The sequence below is a fragment of the Typopeltis vanoorti genome, chromosome 1, assembly GCF_054136105.1.
Source record: "Typopeltis vanoorti isolate ZY-2024b chromosome 1, IOZ_Tvanoo_1.0, whole genome shotgun sequence".
Taxonomy (NCBI): domain Eukaryota; kingdom Metazoa; phylum Arthropoda; class Arachnida; order Uropygi; family Thelyphonidae; genus Typopeltis; species Typopeltis vanoorti.
Genome location: NC_143549.1, coordinates 124,989,176 through 125,005,920, shown reverse-complemented (window position 1 = coordinate 125,005,920; position 16,745 = coordinate 124,989,176). Strand labels below are relative to the sequence as shown.

Here is a 16,745-nt window from a genome sequence, read left to right as displayed (position 1 = left end):
ATATCCATCTATATTAATGCAGGCATAGCTCAAAAAATATGCAACATGACGTATATCTTCTGACTGACTGGCTCACAAAAAAAACTCCATACATCTAAACTCTGACAAGATAAAATTAATTATATTGAGAAATCTCCTGGCTGACTGAACCAGTTGATAATATATATATATATATATATATATATATATATATATATATATTATCAACTGGTATCTTAACTTTAAACTTTTCTGTCATTTAAATTCATTTTTGAATATTTAATTTTTTTTACTCGGTAAAATTATTTAATTCATTTTTTCAAAAATGAATTTAATTATTAAATTCATTTTCAAGCGAAATTCACTTGGTCAACTAGGATATCATTGAATAAGTAGTTATATTTTATAACTCATACAAATATTATTTGTATATTTATAAATAAACATATATAATTATTTGCTTGTATGCATAAGGCGGGTAAATTGAATTTCTAGAACAGCGGAACGAAACTAAAGTTTTATATATGTAAAATATTATTCCAACGGAATATTATTATTCACGAATATGTTATATTTTAAACATTTCATTTAAAACATAAATTTTAAACGAAGTATTCCTTTCATTCCATTATATAAAATTTATCAAAATGTAGGTATTTTGATAATGAGACTGTCTCAGTACCCACAGTGCAGTAGGCTGTGACGTCATTCCTTTATAATTCCTGTGTATCGAAATTTAAAACAGAGAGGGTGTTCCAAAAGCTGTGTGAAATTGTGTTGCGTTGCACAAAGCTGAATCAAACGCTTTGTGCATTACAAAGCTATGCAAAGCACATAATTATTTTATTATTATTTAACATTATATTATTTTTATATTATACTATTTATGTTGTGTGTATTTTTTTTCCGAAAAAAATCAAGATCCCGTGGTACTTTTGCTCTCTGCTGTGAAATGTAAACTTATATGCTACTCACACAACGAAATGTAAATGACTTAATTAGTTCTCAAGGCTCTATGAAATTAATTTCAATTTCATTTCATGAAAATTATCCAAAATTGTTTAGAAACGAGGACATATATCATATCAGGCTTACATTTTTAAATGATGCCAATTACACACTTCGAGGGCTCTAATATTTAAATGTTATGCGCAAATTATCAAAATATAATTTTAATATTAACGGTGTTGGCTTATTTTATAATTATTTAAAAGTATTGTTTCAATTTTTTTCCTGATTGGATGATGAAAAGCACCTACTTATTGCACTTGAAGTACATATCCCGTGATTTTTATCTTTCGGTGCAAAACTGTGTTTATCAGGTTGTTTACACCAACGTATGAATGGCGTGACATGGAATGACGGAGACATCTACAGATATGATAATCAAGCAACTGGACATGCAAGTAGAGTGTTAACATGTAGCACAAATTTTGCCGGAAAGAGACTCACCGAAGAGAAAATACCCCAATGTTAAATGCACTTTGATTTTAAAGTTTTACGTGTTTTTTCTATGTGTATGTGTATATGCGCGGGCGCGCGCGTGTGTTTGTGTATGCATACATTATAACTGTGTAGTTATTTTGTAGTGAACAAATTATGTTTGTTTTGTATAGATTTCAAACACATTTCATAAAAAATTACATCACTGAACAGGTACATTGTACTTGTTCTAGTACTTTCTTTTTCTACAGTTTTTTCTTTAAATGCAGCTGTCAATATCACCCCGTTATACAATTTATATAATTGGTTTTAATTTTTCCATCTCTTGAATAAATTTTAGGAACTTCGAGATATAAATTAACCACAAAAAAGTGAATTATTAGTGCTTATTAAAGATTCATATGCTCACTTTTATGACAAGTAAAAGTAGGTTTCGAATCTCGTTTAGGACACGACGAACTTGACCGAAATTTCACATCAGAACGCTTCATTGAAACCAACTGACTTAGTGCTTTGCATGTTGAATCTTTAGAATTTACTACATGAAAAACTACATGGAAATTCCTTTGTGGAATTTCCATGCAGAAATTCCACAAACACTATGGATACGCAGGCCAACCAAATGAACAAGTGATATAATAATAATTTATTTCTCTTAAAGAAATGTAAATATCATTCGGATCACTTTGAAATGTACCTGTTATAAATGATAGATAAGTTGGTCCATTTTATCAAGATTAGGTAGGTATGTGATCTCTTATACAAGTTCTGTTAATTATGAATTAAAAAGAATATTTAACTAAGCATATAACAGAATAGTTTGCATAATTGGCTGCTAACCTAGGAATTAGTAATGTATTATAGTTTAGCTAAAATAAATAAGTGAATTTTTCATTCGCCTAACAGCATTTTTTGATAAGAGTAATACTTAAATATATTATACTTTATAACTATCTAGAGTGCAGCACAGTGAAAATGATGACAGCGCAGTAGATATATAAATGCTGTACACATTAAAGTTAAAGCAATCAAACATTTAGAGAACCTTGAATTAATAAGAAGAATTATTTAAAAAATGTGCAAACTTTGGCAAATAGTGAAAAATATAGTTTTTTTTACAATTTTGTGTCCACACTTAACAGACATCTTACACGAATAGGCAATTATTGTGGTATTTTGAAAGGAAGAATAGCACCAGTGATAATACGTGGTCAGTGTGATCAGAAAAAGTAAATTCGCTTCAAAAATATGTAATCGTCGTATATTTATTATTCGTATACGTAATAAAGCAATTTGTAAATACGTTATAAGAAAACTCTATGGGAAAAGTGAAGAAGGGATAAATGTATACTAATTGGATTCTAAGTAGCCAATGCGCTTTACATACATGACTTGGGATTTATTCATTTATCAGATAATAGTAAATGGTTTTCCTGAGTTAATACAGTACATACAATACATACAGTTTGAAGACAGGCAAAACAATTTAGTTACCTAGTTACCGTAGTAAGAAAGTACTTCATGAATGTAAATGTGTTGTTAAGGTGATGTTATTCGTAGTTGAATAACAAACTGGCAATGTGTTTAGCACGTTTACATAAATGTTACTTGTATTTACATACAAGTAACGTGTATGTAAACGTGCATCACTTACTGGGAATGGAATCTGGATTATCATAGACATATCAGAGAAATTAGCCATTAGAAAAATCCGTCATTTAAATCATCACGAGCTGCTATATAAGAGTTAAACAATTAAACCAATGTTAGAGTTAAAGTATACATTGCAAAGGACTACATTTTGCTTACAAAAATTAATCCGTATCATTTTTATTAATAAGCTAGTTGTCATGATCATGTAACGGTGCAGTAATAATAATAAGTATATTATTATTACTGCATTAATAATAATAAGTATATTATTATTACTGCATTCCACTACATACACATATCCGGCCGTCTCCCCTGCTAACTCCTATAATCACACAAATAATGACGTAGATTCCCTAAATATATTCTTTAAAGAGTAACATTGGTTGTTGAAATATTTACAACAGTATTCAAAATATAATATGCTGCATTACAGAATTGTCTAAACTTTATTTTCTATTTTTATTTTTTTAGATGTTTTAAAAATGCTGATGACTATATGCATGGGGATTATCTTCTGTTTTGGGGATGCTTATCTATTTTGTTTGCATATTGATTAATATTTAGATTTATTAAATATAACCTTCTGGAACAATTGTAGTGCGATTACTCAGTAGAAAATTATATAATATCGTGCACATATACCTGACGTCATTTCTTTACTTACCCATATTTAAGCTTTTAAGTGCCTTTTAGCAAGCCTACCTCCCATGATCTTCTATCAGAATGACATCAGAAGAATGACGAATAACGAGATAACAATTAATCTTCTATTGGAGATGGTTTTCTTACAAATAAGCTCAAAATTTGCGTTCCAGAATCATTATCCATTCAGTGTCGCACAGTCTTTTAATCCACCATCATCTACCTACTTTACAGGACAGGAGCAAGTTAATATTGATCTCATTCTAAAGAGAAATACCATGATCTATCACATTTCACCCCCCTCACTTCCGTTTTTTAAAAAGTCCTGGAGAAACTCAGCTATCGAAACTCATTTGGGCGGTTCATGGGCTAATTAATAACTAGTAATATGAATTCCACTACTCTCCACCCACAAAATATATTTTGGACTACCTTTAGATTAGCCTATGGAAAAGTGTTAAGAAATTTGCGCTCTCTCTTTCTCTCCCTCTCTCTCGATATTTCCTGAGAATTTAATTGGGGGAAAACATAAATACTTACTATCCAACTGCCATCTTCATTTCTGTCACTCACATTTTGCAAATAGATTGCCAGTTTCCTCTCCACTCATTTACCTCATGATATATCGAAAACGCTTTGTACGTTTTTGCATCCAATATTAATAAACATAAATGAGTTCTCACTAATCCCAAATCCTTGTCATAATCCGTCAGATCAGCGTAGTCTATTGATTTCTTCATTTGACAAATATTTCGAGGCTAAAATTATTTCATAACCAATAAAATAAACACCACTGAACTTCACGGTCTTCAATAGTACGAAAAAATAACACTCTAAACTTCGATATCAGTAAATCACAATCGTGTTTTATTTCTAGCAAAAAAAAAACACTTCGTTTCCATTTTTCTTAACTTTCATGTTAGGCAGAATTGTAATCAAGACCAGATTTTTTGTCTTTTTTGGTATGACATATATTTAACATTTCTTGGTACAAAGGCGGTAAATTCACAGTTGCTTAACCACTAAATACCTTAATGCAGTTTTACACTCAAGACAATACTTTTTCGCCTTTATAACTTTTAACAACTGGCAAACCTTCAATCCAACCAGAATCAGAATAGTGTACTCACACTCTGGTCCATCAAAAGCCCTCTTTAAAAGTGAGAGACACTTGGTTAGCAGATGACTCTTTTCTTTTACATACTTCTAAATGTCCTGTATTTATTATCCTTTTTCTGTAGGCATTTTAATGAACTCTGTTTTGTTAAACTTGCTGCCATCAATTCTACACCAATATTTCTTAAAGCAAGTGAAAACACAATCTGTTGCTTGTTGAAATCCATTCCGTGTCCGGATTTATTTCAAATCCCACTTCTAATCCTTCTCATATTCCATCCATATCGGTTCTTTGGAAAACCGATATGGATGGAATAATACTATCTTTCCCAAAGAACACATCCTTCAACCTGTTTAAAAAACAAACAAAAACATATTAATTGGTTGCGACACTAATATGTTATAGGTTTTCCTGTCCACAAGAATTCAAGTCTGAGAGAGAGAGGTTTAAAACAATAATGCTAACCAAACAGGCGTTTCTAAATTGCAGTCAAACCGCTTCCTTTTATGAGATAACGCTTCATTTAGCAAAATCATTCAAGAAATACTTCATCCAAATCGATAGATTGATGCAAATTAAACAGATATCGCATCATTTTAATCTCTCTCTCTTTCTCTCTCTCTCTCTCTCTCTCTCTCTCTGTGTGTGTGTGTGTGTGTGTGTGTGTGTGTGTGTGTGTGTGTGTGTGTGTGTGTGTGTGTGTGTGTGTGTGTGTGTGTGTGTGTGTGTGTGTGTGTGTGTGTGTGTGTGTCCTTTACAACCGTATTCAACATTATATTCGAACTATACCGAAATTTTCAGTCAACGTTAAGCAATTGATGTTTAGGTTGCTTACTGCAGACGTACGATTTAGCGTTACTGATATATTTTTTCCCTGATATTCGTGATATTTGTCTTCGAAAACATTTGAAGGAGGCAACCTGTAGCTATTCCAGCAGAAGAATCCATTTTCAACCCTTCCTTCAGTCCAGTGTCAACTTGGCTAAAATTCTCAGCAATCTCCTATAATTCGAATTTTTTCTCACTGAAAACTTTCGTTTTCTCATAGGGGGAGCTTTATATTTCTCAACTGCCAACTGTCTCCCTCTAATCGTTCTGCCATCTGCTTGAGCTGCAGTTCCTGTTCTGCTTTATCCTACTTCAGTTCAATCTTAATCTATCCTTGTTGCTCAGCAGTGACACTTATTACTCTTAACAAATATTTCTTAACTGTTCCCTTGGCATATTCAAGACACTGAAATATACATATGTTATCGGTTTTCAGGTTTCCGATTGGTGTTCATATAAATAAATTAATAAAACTCTCTTACATCACTGATCGTATTTCCTTGACATTCATCCATAGTATAATCATAATCGCCTCCATCACAATTAATCCAATATAATTCTCTTCTCGAACCAGACACTTGCCTACTCATTCTCAGCATAACGAGTGTTTTATTTTTCTTTATTTCATGTGAGTGCACTTATGAAATGTTCATAATTTATAGTACTACTTTAATGTTAGTATCGTGGCTAGGTCAAGGGTTAGATAGTCATGAAACATTGCTTTACATAAGGAATACAGAAAGTTTTTTGAAATGATTGTTTGGTGCCTAATAAGCAGAGTGCTATGATGCTTTCATTCTGCTTACTAGACAGGGAGTATCATATCAGTCAGAGAAATACATCCTCTCCATAAAAGAGTTCATAAATATGTCTGCAGTGGAAATCGAACCTATCTATTGGAGAGCTGAAGCACTAGCTAATTAACCAACAAAGTGGAAAAACCAGCACAAAAAGTACATTTCGTTATTATTAGACATGTTTCTTATACAAACACTTTATACAGGTTTTTTTTCCAATTTTCTTAATATTCAAACATATTTAAATTAAAAAACGTATCGCATTTTTCATATTCATGCATTACAAATGTGAAACTGAAATTCGTTCTATCTAAAGTGTGACCCCATCTTATGAGGTATAGAGGATAGGTTACATTAATTATGCTATAAATTTTCAAACAATTTAGATTTAGTATGCCAATGTCTACCAAAAGCTTAGAGGAATATTTTACTACTATTATTGCAATGCTTAGCTACGTTATGAAGATGTTGACAATGCTACTTTGTACTTCGTTTTTTATCAAGCAATAAAACATATGTTTATTGATTCTGAGAAGATACTGATTATGCTGCATGGACATTGCAAAAATGAAATCTCGAAATTGTTGAAAATCTTTGTGTTTGGTGTAAGATACTCTTCAAACTGATAGCGAAGAGGAAACATTAATTGACGCTTCCTTCAGACTAACTAAGACTGGGAATTTGATTGTGAAGAAAGTTTGAGCAAAGATTCCTTCAAAATGTCAAAAAATAAATAAATAAAATAATTGAATCAGATCAAAAATGCTTTTCTTTGCATATGTTTGAAGAACAGTCTCATTGATTAATTGTTGTATATTTATTTATTTTTTTAATCTTAAAAATTTCATTTCTCTTGTATATAGTCGCATCCAAGTAAATTCGTGCTCTTCGGGAAGTACTCATTTCGGAACAACAGACAACAAAACTTGTAAATTTGTTCAGCTTCCCTTGAGTTAAACATATTACTAACGCAGCCAGTTAAAAACATGATTAAAAACAAAATTCTTATCAATAATATGGTGATTATAATTAACTTAAATCCATAAAGGAAAAAGAAGTTAAGGTATAGTTTAATTGGTAATTTATGCAAACATATGATAGGATACATGCCAAATACTGAATGATTGTTCTAATAGTTAACAGCGGTTACCATTAGGCAACTAAAGTTAGGAGACGTCAATGTTCTGCATATTATGCTCTCACCTATCTCTGTATGTCCTTCTTTTTTCTTTTTTTTTAAAAAAAAGAAAGAACATGAGCTGTCGTCTTCTGTAACAGGCTGGACGAACGTAGTTAATTTTCACTTTAAGTAAAATGGAAGGGGGGCGGGGGTATTTGGTCGCAACTGTGATCTAAGATGACAATTATGATCATAAAACTTGAGTTTTGAAAACAAAACAAAAAAAATTCTTATCTAAGTCACGTTATTCACTATCACAGCAAGTGAACCTCGATTTTTTGTCTATATACTGTAAACAGCTTTGTCATTGCCATTTTCGACGTATACGATTACTTCTATATCGTTGCGAATCTTCTCAGATTTTTCAAGTAAAGTGGTAAACGTTAAATAAAATCCATGTGAGTATTTTTAAAAAATATTCTTCCTCTTTTTCTTCTTCTTCTTTTACGTTTCAGAAGAAGCTCAAACTTCTTGCATTCCCATCAAATCCAAATTCTCTCAGGTGGAACAATTTCCTATTTTTAAGGAAAATAACGCTCGCTTTCATTTATTATTTATTTCAATTTCTTATATAAATTTTATAGAAGAAATTCTATAAACATTTTTTTTCTTTTGATTTCAGTTCCTCTTATTTTACTCAATAAAAGTCAAATTCCAATAGCTTAGACTAACCTTCCAAATATTTTTGCTCTTAAACTCTTATTCTAGCTTTAAAAGCGTATTTAATTTATTTTCTGTTATATTCTTCATATATTTTTCTATATGTCATAGAAAAATATATGAAGTTTTATGTCATAAATATGTATTAAAAGCCATTTTTATACTTTTCGTTAGTTCTTGTATATAATAGGTTTGGCCATTAGTTTTGCATTTTCCGTCTGGTATATGTTCTAATGCTTTGCCATCTGCTTGTTTAATGTTTGTTTTTAAATATTCATTTAATCAGATTGAATTCATTAGATTTGCTTATTTTACTTTTTCAATTTATTTATATTTTGTTGGAGCCAAGCAGTTTCTATGAAAGGTATCTCAATATACTCACCGGTGGCTTTCTATGTCTCCCAATATTAGAACTACAATTCCCAGTATTTCATTGATTTCACCGTATCTTATGCAATTATATAATATGTAGTAGATATTTATATATCACTGTTATTTCTACATTCTAATTTATCTTGATGTTTGCGATTAAATAGTATTAGTTTTTCCGAATTATATGTGCAAAATTGAGGTAATCTTAAGGAAATTCAATCTGCCTTCATATCCATTTCAGATCCGAAACTCAACAGATTTTAGGATGTATTGATTTTTAGATCCTAAAATCAGACTGATCCGAAAACCGATAGGTCAATATTTTGTTTATTAATTAAATTTTGTTTTAGAAAATTACGGCCCATAAACATTCTTGATGTGATGATTGGCTCATAGGTAGAAATTAAAAGTTATTTATTTCAATAATTTATTCTTATTTTCTGCAATTTGAGATTTAATTGATGTGATGATTGCAACATTGGTCGAAATTACAATTCATTATTTCAATACTTTATTCTTATTTTCTATAATTTAATATTTCAAGTGTCTACTTTGTATTTAGAGTTATTTTGTATTCATTGTTTTGGGAAATTCGTCATCAGATTTCTTTTTTCTCATCTATCAGATGACAGGTTGAATTCACTATGAATATGAAATCTTTCCCATTTATTATTCATACCGTAATTAATTTATAGCGGACTCTCTATCTCATACCATTTCTGTCATCTCTCTGAAGCTCGATAATTGTGAGCTTTCCTTCAAAGACTGCCTAAGTTTTCTTTGGTCTAATTCTTGATCGCCTTCCTTCAATGATTCCATTCAAGGCTATATTTGGTAATCTCTGAGAAAACATCCTCTGGGGGTATCCAAACCATCTTAATTGCTGTTTTAATATTATATCTGTGACATATTCTCTATTATTTAATTCTTGTTTACTACTCATTTGTTTTGTGGTCTGACCACTGAGCCTAATTTATTTTTCTTAAAGATTTCATTTCAAATGCTCTGATTTGATGTACTCAGATTTCTTTTTGACTGTGTCAACATGTTATGGTTCCATATGTTGTCCTAAGAATAATAATGTGATTTTATAGAGTTCAGAAAATAACAGCATTTCATAAAGCCTCAAGGCTTTTCGAAATGTCTTCGAGATAGACAGTAATTAAATTTAGTGATAGTGGGCAACCTTGTGTGATTACAGAAAGCGAAAACTTGTTTTGAGCTTGTCACCTAGTTTGAAAGGTGAATAGATATATATCTAATATCTCTGGATTATCATTTACGTAACAGATTGTTTTGTTAGCGCTATTTCTTTTTAATTTTTAGTAGTTTTTTTTTTAATTTTTAATGATCTGTTCTTGTTTCTCCATAGTTTGTGTTCCCCCTCTAACAAGCAATTAGTATTTAACATCTACATTGTTAATTCCTCAATTATTTATACAGATATTATTTAATTTAACAATAATACTGAACATGCATGCGAAAATTGCGCAAAAAGCTTAACTGTAAACGCTTATTTCCAGTTAAGGATTGCGTCAGTAATATGAAATTATTATTCGTTTGTAATTTGTCAAGTTATGGTGAAATGTGTATCTGATGTTGTTCTGCTGTTGTTCTCAGTGATATATTATTTTAAATGGTGTTCCTTGGTATCAAAATTGTATATGTTTTTCCTAAATAGACCTATTTGAAGCCATGCTGTGTTGTTCTTTATTTGATGTGTGTTTGTGTCCGGTGTTTTCTTATTATGTAATTGTGATAATCACCGAAGATGATATGGTTCATTCTGGTAATCCAGTTTATAAATCAGTCTGAAGCCTCGAATGATTTGTTTGGTCGCTACCAGTGAATCAGATTTAGACCTAGTTGTTGAGGCAGTTATTTAACTCCTCAATAGTTGGGCTATACTCTGTGTAGATAAACCTATAACATGTTACAGTCTACGCTTACAGAATAGTTGGTTACGAGAAGTTAAATTTAGCAAACTTTTATACGGTAAAGAATCTGTATTATCTTTTTAAAACGATAACACATTCATATCATCCTATGTAAAAAAATATAGTGCAAGTGTCACCATCTAGCGATGAGATTAGGAAATATCATCGTTTGATGGTGCGAATGTTAAAAATAGAGAAAGCATTATACGTTTCATTTTAGGGATGGAAACTAGAATATTAATAAAGAGACGAAGAAAATTGTAGCAGCGGAGGTTACTGGAAACAGCATTATTATTTTTGTTTATAATTCATATTTTACTAATGGGATTTTCTTTGATTATTACTTCTATTTGTTTGAAATTTTTAAGTTGTAATATAATTCATACATTTACACAGACAGTTTTCTTGTTTGTTATTTGTCAGAAACTTCAAAGTAGTTCTTTGCAACATCTTAGAAAAAGAGAGAGACATTTCTCCTTCTGAAGCCTCGCTTGGATCAATCACTTCATTAAATGCAACAAAAAAGGAAAATGAGTCACATGAAACTGATATTTGATTACAGTTTCGTGAACTGCATCAGAGTTACTCATGAATATGATGTTTCTATCTTCAGCGTCAATCAAATTTGAATTTGATTCTGTCATATGATCTCAATGATCTGAATTTTTATTTCAGATTACCATTTAAGGGGACTAATTATGTATATGTTCTGCAGAAAATGAGTTGTAGAAGTCAAAACCACTCTAGGTTTGTTTGTTGGGAAAATATGAACGACGTACAGAGCACAAATGTCCTAGGACTTTTTAAATTGGAAGGAAAAAGAAAAATCTTCGTATTTCTATAAAATAAAGGGAGAGAGAGAGAGAGAGAGAGAGAGAGAGAGAGAGAGCGTGCAAACATAAATTCTTCTGACGTGAAAGAAAACAAAGAGATAAAATGAACCCAGGCTACCAATTAAACTACATTATATTTGCAATATATAATTTCGAAGTTTTGAATTTTTTTGTCTAATTTTATAAATAAAGTAGCCCAAATTAAATCGAAAATAAGTCAACTAGAGAAATTGAAGAAAAATAAATAAATAAATAAAAAGGTCCGACCATATATCATACTGCCACTTTGAAAATTTTGTTTAACATACAACTGTAAAACTGTACAACATACAAAAATCGTCAAGTTTCATGTTTGTTTGGTTTCCAATAAGGTGTTATTGTCCACTCCACATCTGGAAAATAATCAGATCTTCATATTCGCAATGGGATGCGAACAGAGGACAGAGGTTACAATCGCTATCGGGGAACTAACAGACCAGCAGTCTGTTAGTTTGTTACTAATTTAAGTCTCCTTAAATTAGTAACAAATTATTACAGTTTTTATATTTACGAGGGTGGTCTGAAAAGTTCTCGGTCTCGACCATAGATGGCAAAGCTTTCGGCAAGATTGTTTTTTTTTTTCTTTCTACGCTGATCATCTGTCATAAGCATCCGTGTGAAACTGCAAGACATTCTATCAAGTAGTTTGTTTTATGCAGCTGTCTGAAGCAAACGTATTGTCTGTATCCCTTGAAATGGATAAAATTGAGTATTGTGCGGTTATAAAGTTCTTTGTAAAAGAAGGTTTAACGCCAAAAGAAATTGATTCGAAGTTCATAAATGTTTATGAGCACACTTCTCCTTCGTTTTCGACAATTAAGAAATGGGCTGCCGAGTTTAAACGTGGACGTACCAGTTTTGATCCACGTGACGGACATCCAAAAAGTGTAACAACACCAGAAATCATTGATCAAGTGCACGATATGGTATTGAATGACCGGTGAGTCAAACTGCGTGAAATTGCTGAGACTATAGGCATTTCAAAAGAACGGGTAGGATTTATTTTGCATGAAGAATTGCAAATGAAAAGCTTTGCGCAAGATGAGTGTCGTGCCTGTTCACAGCAGGCGCGGCACTCATCTTGCGCATGGGATATGAACTGGATTTGGATTCACCATTACACACAAGAATCTAAACAGCAATCAAAACAGTGGACAGAAGCCGGTGTTCAGCGCCAAAGAAGACAAAGTCGGTTCCACTAGCAGGAAAGGTCATAACATCGGTGTTTTGGGATGTTATGGCATTTAATTCATTAATTATCTTGAAAAGGGTAAAACAATAATTGTGGAATATTATTCCAATCTTTGAACCAGACGATATGAAAAAATTCGGGAGAAAAGACTACGTTTGTAGAAGAAAAATGTTATCCTTCATCAGGACAATCCGCCTACCCACAAAGGTGTTTTGGCAATGACAAAATTAAGTGATCTGGACTATGAATTGTTGGAACATCCACCCTATTCCCCAGATTTGGCTCACTCTCACTTCTGTCTCTTCCCAAAAATCAAACTCTTACTCGCTGGTCAGCGTTTTTCTTCGAATCAACAGGTGATTGCAGCTGTAGAAGGGAATTTGCAGATCTTACTAAGAACCACTACAGGGACGGGATAATGGCTCTGGCGCATCGCTGGTATAAATGTGTTGTTCTTAAGGGAGACTATGTTGAAAAATAAAAATAATTTTGATAATATAAATTCGTGTTTTCATTGTTAGGCCGAGAACTTTTCAGACTTCACTCATATGTATTACAAATGTAAACCTGCTTTTTCTTCTCTCTCTCTCTCCCTCTCTCTCTCTCTCTCTCTCTCTCTCTCTCTCTCTCTCTCTCTCTCTCTCTCTCTCTCTCTCTCTCTCTCTCTCCTTATCTCAAAGTTTGACCCATTCTTAAGAGATTAAGAGATGGATTACATAATTCGATTACTAATAAATATTCAAATGACGATTAATTCAAATGCTGTAATTAGAATAAGCACAATATATTTAATATAACAGTTTCCTTATGCTGTAATGTTTGGCAAAATTTGATACAGTATTTAAAAATGAATAAATCTCCTTGTTGCTTTTATTAGAAGGTCGAAAATAAAGTAACACGCCTTTTTTTATTTGTTTAGTAATTATTATGTATGTATGTAGTAAAATGTTTGCTCTTGTTTCATTTATTTTCTTTAACAATAGGATACATCAATGTCTGTCATCAAGAGTATATTTAAATTATCTTGAAGAATACATTCAATATATAACATTGGTAATCATATGATCCAAAAATTATTGATAGCCAACATGGATCTGTGTTATATTTATGGTGAACATAAAGAAACCAAAATACGTGACGATGTCTCATATGTATTCTTTTATTACTGGGTATTGAAAAGGTCAAAAAGAGGAACCTCTGAAAAGATAGCTTCATGTTGGAGAACATTCCTTTTCCAACTAGAAAGAAAGAATCATCCGATTAAGAACACAAATAATTGATAATCATGTGTCACAATGATCAATAACCTTGCAGGTTTTCTATATAAGCACACTTCCAAAAAGAAAAAGCTATTAAATAATAATAATAATAATCTGCAGGGGAACCCATATGTCTTTCAAACTCTTCACCTGCCCAAAATGGCTTTCGTAATAATAATTCTACGAAGGTCGTTCGTCTAATGCTTAAAATCTACTTTGTAAATTGTTGCGTTCAATAGGGAGCAGAATCGTTCCCTCCGTATGAGTCCAACTAAGTCATGACAACTAAGTCCAACTAAGTCGCGTGCTATATAAGATTTGAATCCAAGGTATTCCATCCAAAGTGCTTGTTTCCAACGAACTGAGCTGCGAAGTCTCTCAACAAGTATTAATGGAATAAATGGATTTTTTTTTTTTTTTTTTTTTTTTTTGGCTAAAGGACAGTTTTCATCTCACGAAACAGGAAGAAAAAAAGGATCAAAAGAACACATAACATGTAGACACAACACACAGACATCACATCCTTAGTTGCTTCTGTCGCAATTGCAAGCAAAAAAGCAACGACATCTTAAACGAGGAATCAACGAAAATCCTCTTTTCATTGGCTAACTCTTACCTCAAATCTCTCTTCGCACAAACGTATTACAGAGATTGACACCTCTGCATTTAAAACATTAGGTTTTTTTTTTTTTTTTTTTTTTCACTCGAAGCATTATGTCAAGTTTAACCAACTACTAACCTATAGAAATCAAAAATTCGCCCGACCATTGAACGATAGCTTTCACATCTGGAGTAGTTTCCCTAAGAGCTATCTAAAAATACTGGATTCTGTAGAGAAAAGAGCAGTTATATTAAATTGATTGACTGATTGCATCTCTCTCTCTCTCTCTCTCTCTCACTAATTCACTCCACTCACTTTCTCACAGGCATTCAGCTTCCGCAGCTTGCATCATCTATAAATACTTATATGACAGCTGTTCATGACGTATCCAAATTGATGATTATATAAATTTATTTTTCATTTAAGTCTCATATATTGGCTAAAGGTTCTGTATTTTATATTTACTCGGATGTAAACCAAGGCATTATTTCAGGGTATCATCTAAAGTTTGCCATCTTTGATTAATTCGTGATGGCTTCGGTTTTGAGACATTATGGTGTGAGGTAGAAGTAAACAGGATGAAATATTTAAATGGATGTTGCTATAGACCTGCTAATATGTAGGTTAATGAGACGGAAATGTATAGGCAAATTGGCCTAGCTAGCAAGAAACAAGTGATCATTATGGGCAACTTTAATTATGGTAATATAGACTGGAATCAAGAGACTGCATCTGGAGATAAAGAAAATGATTTCGTGGGGTTTTTGAAAGACAATTACCTTACACAGTACGTAACGAAGGGTACACGAGGATCAAGAGTATTGATTTTAATCATTTAATCAGATGATGTTATTATGAATAAGGTGTCAAATCTTCCAGTTGGTGAGAGTGACCACGAGGTGATCACTTGCAGGGTGACCAGTCATTCGAGGACGTCTGTTAGAAAGGGATATATGTGGAATTATAAGACTGGTTATTACGAAATGCCCAGGAATCAGCTTGTGATAATAAATTGGAAAGAGGAACTGAATGGAAAGGATATCAATGCTGCTTGGGGCATACTCAAGAACTATTTGGTGGAGGCAATATCAGAGTGTATTCCAAAGGTTGAGAAGCTAAATAGAGCAGGTGTGAGATGGATGAATCAAGAGATAAGGTATTCAATCTGGAAGAATAATAAGTTATTATGGAAGAAACGCAAGATGAGTAGGTATAACAATCAGTTGAATGAGAAGTACAAAGAACTGGCGAAGAAAATGACTTGATAAGGGTAGCAAAAGTGCGGTATGAGAAGCAGTTAGCTAAAGCGGCCAAAAAAAATCCTAAGGTGTTTTTTCTATATATGACCAGTAGAAGAAACAACGATTATGGTAGGATGGGATTGATTGGTGAAACCAAAGGAATGATAATCGCTGCGGAGAATATAGTTGAGATATTTAATGAGCAATTTGTAAAGGCATCTCATTCTAATGAATGTGACATCATGCTGAACTGGAAAGCAGTGGCAAAGAAGGAAGAGGAGAAGGGGTAGGGGACTGTTAGTAAGTGAACAGGCGGTATATGAGGAATTGAATAATCTTGATGTAAATAAGGATGTGGTACTTGATGCTATTTAATCACCTATTTTCAGAGAATGTTACAGAGAGTTAAACACAGATTTTGCATATCTTTTCAACATTAGTCTCTCACCGAGTCAAGTTTCAAAAAAAGTGGAAAGAGGGAAAATTTGTTTCAATTCATATTGAATTATAGACCAGTCTGTGTATCTGGAATTGTGTTTAAGGTATTAGAGAAGTTAGGTAGGACTAAGATTCAGAATTGGGCTGAAAATACTCTTTGGCGGCCAGCATGGATTTACTAAAGGAAGATCGTACTTTAGCAATCTGCTTACTTTTTTTATAATAACGTTACAAATGAGTTGGATAAGGGTCTTGCATATACAGTGGTATATTTATATTTTGCAAAAGAGTTTGATAAATTGCTACATGACAAGCTGGTAATTAAACGGTAACGGATGAGGCCGAGCAGTGGGTTAGTTCTATGGATTGGAGATTAGCTGTCTGATAGCTATCAGCGAGATGTCTATGGAGAAGCGATATCCCAGAAGAGAAAAGTTACTAGTGGTGTATCCCAAGGGTCTGTTTTCGGTCCATTGCTATTTAGTTTGTATGGAAATGATATTTGGAGGGGTCTGAATGGAGACATGAAGTTGT

General features: G+C 32.4%; 1 protein-coding gene across 2 annotated transcripts in view; it reads right to left on the bottom strand.

Annotated features, from left to right (window-relative positions):
* Nucleotides 1-13,701: 13,701 nt before the first annotated feature.
* LOC150110390 (uncharacterized) overlaps nt 13,702-16,745 on the bottom strand; it is a 100,854-nt gene continuing 97,810 nt past the window's right edge. Inside the window, exon 7 of one of the 2 annotated variants that reach the window (XM_090393468.1) lies at nt 13,702-13,910. The gene's annotated coding sequence lies outside the window, so the exon portion shown is untranslated. The remainder of the gene's footprint in view (nt 13,911-16,745) is intronic. The other variant, XM_090393462.1, reaches the window with a different exon arrangement.